Source organism: Nicotiana tabacum, chromosome 3, assembly GCF_000715075.1.
Source record: "Nicotiana tabacum cultivar K326 chromosome 3, ASM71507v2, whole genome shotgun sequence".
In the NCBI taxonomy this organism is placed as follows: domain Eukaryota; kingdom Viridiplantae; phylum Streptophyta; class Magnoliopsida; order Solanales; family Solanaceae; genus Nicotiana; species Nicotiana tabacum.
In genome coordinates this window covers 175,276,263-175,281,286 of record NC_134082.1, presented here as the reverse complement: position 1 = coordinate 175,281,286, position 5,024 = coordinate 175,276,263, and the positions used below count along the sequence as shown (strand labels likewise).

At 41.1% G+C, this 5,024-nt stretch overlaps 1 non-coding gene across 1 annotated transcript; it reads right to left on the bottom strand.

Annotated features, from left to right (window-relative positions):
• Positions 1-2,180: 2,180 nt before the first annotated feature.
• On the bottom strand, positions 2,181-2,287 carry LOC142179645 (small nucleolar RNA R71). Its single transcript, XR_012708190.1, has one exon. It is a non-coding gene; the product is annotated as a small nucleolar RNA R71 (small nucleolar RNA).
• Positions 2,288-5,024: the final 2,737 nt, after the last annotated feature.

The window sequence follows — 5,024 nt, the reverse complement described above, 5'->3', positions numbered from 1 at the left end:
AAATATTTTTTGATAATGGTTGGCAAGACTCGAATCGGCTTCTACTATCTCATCTAAAAGTTTAAACTATTAAAGAGAGTTCACTTACCCTTCAACTAGTTATAAAGGCACACCCAAGAGATGAATAAAAGAAGAAAGAGATTCCTCTCCTATAGATAGGTGCATTCGATCTTCCGATATTGTATCCAACTGAAAATTCAAACACATTTTGTGTCCAGTCTTATTATCAAAATTAAATAGAGAATCTTATGTAACAGAATTAAGTGTTGATAGACATATATGTGAAATCTCTTCAAGTATTTTGCGTGAGAATATGATGTGTGGCTATAATTCATGATTTTGCACATCATATGCTTTGCGTTTTACATGTTTTAATGTTAAAATACATGTTGTTTGAGCGTAATAGAGGCTATTTTATGTGTAGGTGTATCGGAAATGAAAGTAGAGCTAAAGAGATGCTTAAATGTCAAAAGGGCACTCGAGAACGGTGAAAAGGAGAAGTCGAACAAAAGTCAGCTCGACCAGGCTTTATCCAAGTGAGGCCAGCTTAAAGCCAGGCCTAACCAGGCTTTATCAAGGTGAGGCCAGCTTAAAGCCAGGCCTAGGCTGGCTTTATCCAGGCGAGGCCAGCTTAAAACCAGGCCTAGACTGGCTTTATCCAGGCGTTTCCAGACGATGCCAACCCTAAGGCCAGGCCCAGTTCGAGTTTTGAAGGTTTTAAGTATTTTCCGGTTTCTAGGAGTGGACCTGCACGTTTAGGGCTTGTCCCAAACATATAAATAGACCCAAAAACGCCACTTTGAAGGACTTTTGCAACCGGAGGCAAAAATAGCTCGTGGAACACTGCTTGGGAGTTGAAAACATTGATTTCTACATCTTTTTATCCTTACTCTGTAATTTGATTATGCAAATTACTTTGGATATTCGTACTATGAGTTGAGTAGCTAAACTCGTAATCTAGGGTTTTAATTGAACCTGTTGAATGATGATTTTCTCGTTATGTTAATATAGAATTGCCATAGTATTATCTTTATTTGTTCAACTATATGCTTATTGATGTTGATTGAAGGGCCATCAATTAGCTGTTCCTATTTAGTGTGCATTACTCGGGAGAGAGTGCATATTTAGGTAGTTGTTGAACATCATCACTCCTAACGTATATGGGGGGTCAATACGAAGGGATTAAAGGTGGGATTAGGGATAACGAAACCTTGGGTACGATCTAAGCGAGTTGTACTTAAAAGGCTAGCTAGCGTAATTCGGGAGAATATGTCTAGTATATTATTGTAATTACTCGAGAGAGAGTTACGACAGTTAGAGTACTCATGATCGATAGAGAAGACTTAGGCAGATTAATAGCAAACATAGCAGAAAGGATTCCGACAATAGGGGAAATCAGAACCTTAGATCATTCTCATTCTTGCTTACAAAACATTTCTAGTTAGTTCTTAATTACTGCATTTTATTACGTTGCCAGGGAGTTAACGATGTTATTGATTGCAGTTAAAAATAAGTGCAAAAATTCTTAGTGTAGTCAATTTTCTTCAATTTAAACTGATTATTTAAATTCTACCGTTTGTAGTCGTGGTTGTCACAGGTGCATACCTAGAAACTCCTCAAGAACTGGAGAATTGTTTGAAGCATTATCAGATCCCGAGAAGGTGTTCAAGGCATTGAACCGTGCAAACAGGAAAGACAAACAACAACAAAACTCAACCGAAAGAATTGAACCAGACTTGGAAGACGATAATCTAAACAACAAGGACAACGTGAAAGACCCAATCACTCGGGGTGTGGCACCTCTTGTGCCAGAAGCAGCACTATATGACTAGGCACAACCCACGGCTGACAACTTAGCAACTGCTATTGTAGTCCCTCAGATACAAGCAGACTCATTCCAGATCACAAACAATATGTTACATCTGTTGCAGAACAAGGGACTATTCTCTGGGTCATACGTTGAAGATCCTCAGCAGCATCTAAAGAACTTCCTCTCAATTTGTGCCACGCAGAGACATCACAATGTCACACCGGAAGCAATACGTTTGTTGTTGTTTCCATTCTTACTGAAAGGAGCAGCCCAGACTTGGCTTAATTCACTCTCTATCAACTCCATCACTACTCGGGAGAAATTAGTCAAGCAATATTTGAGCAAATTTCATCCACCCAACAAGACTGCTCAACAAATTGTTGAGATATTGAGCTTCAAACAGTGACCCACTAAGACGTTGCATGAAACATGGGAGAGATTCAAGGGTCTCCTGGTTACATGTCCACATCATGGTATTCCAGAGCAGATGTTGGGGCAGAGATTTTACATGGGTTTAGCAGATACTTTGAAAGCTAATGTTAATGCTTTAGCAGGTGGAGCATTTTTTAGCAAGACATTTAGAGAGAGCAAGATCCTACTTGACAAGATGGCACAAAACTCAGGATGGACAACAAGAAACGCTCCAATCACTCCTGTGGTTCACTCAGTGGCTCTAGACCCAGCTAACTCCATAGCTGAAAATATGGCTACTTTGATGACACCAATGAGCATCCTCACCAAAAAGGTTGAAGAATCCGGCCAGAAGCAGCAGGTACACATAGTTATTGCAACTAATGGGGGTCTATGCACATCATGCATTAATCAGCCAAATATCTGCTCATGGAGTGTTGAAGGTGAGAATAAACAATATCAGGAGAACATGAATTATGTGGCCAACTACGAGGGATCGAGACTAGGTGTTCAGAATTGGGGTCAGCAAAATCAACAATACAGACCAGCTCAACAGCAATACAATAACAACAATAATCATAGGGCTATGCGACCACAGGGGAAAATGGTGCCTTACCAAAGGCAACAAGGGTACAACTAGTAAAATCAGCAGCAGGCTTATCAACAACCTCAACAACAACAGATTGTGAGACATGAAGATAGGTTTGCTAAACTCGAGAGTATGATGCAACAAGTGATTGGGACCAGCGGAAAACTAGCTGATAGAATAGACTTGTATGAGTCGGCGATTAAGAATATTGAGATCCAGTTAGGACAAATTTCCATGGCCCTAAATAATTGTCCTCATGGGATGTTACCTGCAGACACCCAAATCAATCAAAAAGAGCAAGACCCAAAGTAGCTGATGGCAGTGAGTCTCCGAAATGGTAGAGACTTAGATATGGAGCTAGAAATTGCTCGCGAAAGCAGGCCGACTAAGAGACTAGTGCTAGTACCCGTTGGGATAGATAATTCAGTAGGTTTAACTGAAGTGACGATACAAAATGCGCAAGAGAACACCAATAAAGAAGAAGAGGTTGTGAAAGAGACTGAAGCTGTACCGGAACCGATAGTAGAAGCAGTGCCTGAACAAGAGAAAAACCAAATCACACGGAAGAAGAGACTTCCAACACCATTCCCACAGAGATTGGATAAGTATCAAAAAGATGAGCAGTACAAGAAATTCTTGGAGATATTGAAGCAAATTCAGGTAATCATTCCATTGATTGATGCTTTAAAAGAAATGCCTAGGTATGCAAAGATGATGAAGGACTTGATGTCCCGCAAGTTCTACTTCCAAGACTTGGCCACGGTTACATTGACTCAGATCTGCAGTGCTGTTGTGACGATACCCATAGCTGAAAAGCTGTCTGACCCAGGGAGTTTCACAATCCCTTGCACAATAGGCAACTTTGCATTTGCTAAGGCACTGTGTGATCTGGGAGCAAGCATAAACCTTATGCCCCTAGCTATCTACAAAAGGCTAGGCATTGGAAGAGCTAGACTCACGTCTATGCTACTACAACTGGCTGTCCGAACTGTGAAAAGGCCCTCCAAGATTCTAGATGATGTATTGGTGCAGGTTGGGAAGTTTGTGTTTCCAGCAGATTTTGTCATCCTTGACTGTGGGGTTAACGAGGAAATTCCCATAATTTTGGGAAGACCATTCGTGGCCACTAGGAGAGCTCTAATTGATTGTGAAACTGGAGAGCTCAAAATGAGATTAAACGATGAAGAGATAACATTCAACGTGCAGAAATCTGTGTGCAGACCCAATGAATTTGCCAATTGCTCTCTAATATATGCGGTGGATGTAGTGTTGGAGGAGGACGATGCAACATTAAACATTAAAGACCCTCTAACAGCTTGTCTCATGAACTTAGACAAAGCTAATGGTGAAGACTTGGCGGAGTTGGTACTTGCTCTTGAAGGCCAAGGATTTTGGAAAAGGGAAATTGAATTTGAGCCTTTGCACTTGAAGGAAAGAAAAACTTCTCCAACTAAGCCGTCAATAGAAGAGCCACCAAAATTGGAAGCCATTGCCATCTCATCTCAGGTATGCATTCTTAGGACCTGACTCAACTCTACCTGTTATTATCTCATCCAGTCTGTTAGATGTGCAGGCAGAACAACTTTTGCAGGTACTAACTGAGTGCAAGACTACAATTAGGTGGACCATTGTAGACATTAATAGGATCAGCCTAGCCTTTTGTATGCATAAGATTCTACTGGAAGATGGGCACAAACCTTCCAGGGAACATCAAAGAAGGCTGAACCCCAATATGAAAGAAGTGGTGAAAAAGGAAGTGATTAAGTGGTTAGATGCGAGAATCATATTCCCCATCTCTGATAGCAACTGGGTTAGCCCAGTGCATTGTGTACCGAAAAAGGGAGGTATGACGATAGTGAAAAATGAGAAGAATGAGTTGATCTCCATACGGACAGTCACAGGTTAGAGAATCTGTATGGATTACATGAAGTTGAACTTAGCTACCAAGAAGGACCATTTTCCACTGCCATTTATTGATCAGATGCTAGATAGACTGGCAGGGAGGTCTCACTTTTGCTTCCTGGATGGGTACTCGGGGTAGAATCAGATTTCCATTTCCCTAGAGGATAGAGAGAAAACGTCGTTCACCTGCACTTATGGAATCTATGCTTTTCAGCGAATGCCCTTTGGCCTATGCAACGCACCCGCCACATTCCAAAGGTGCATGATGTCCATCTTCACAGATATGGTAGAGGAGATAATAAAGGTTTCATG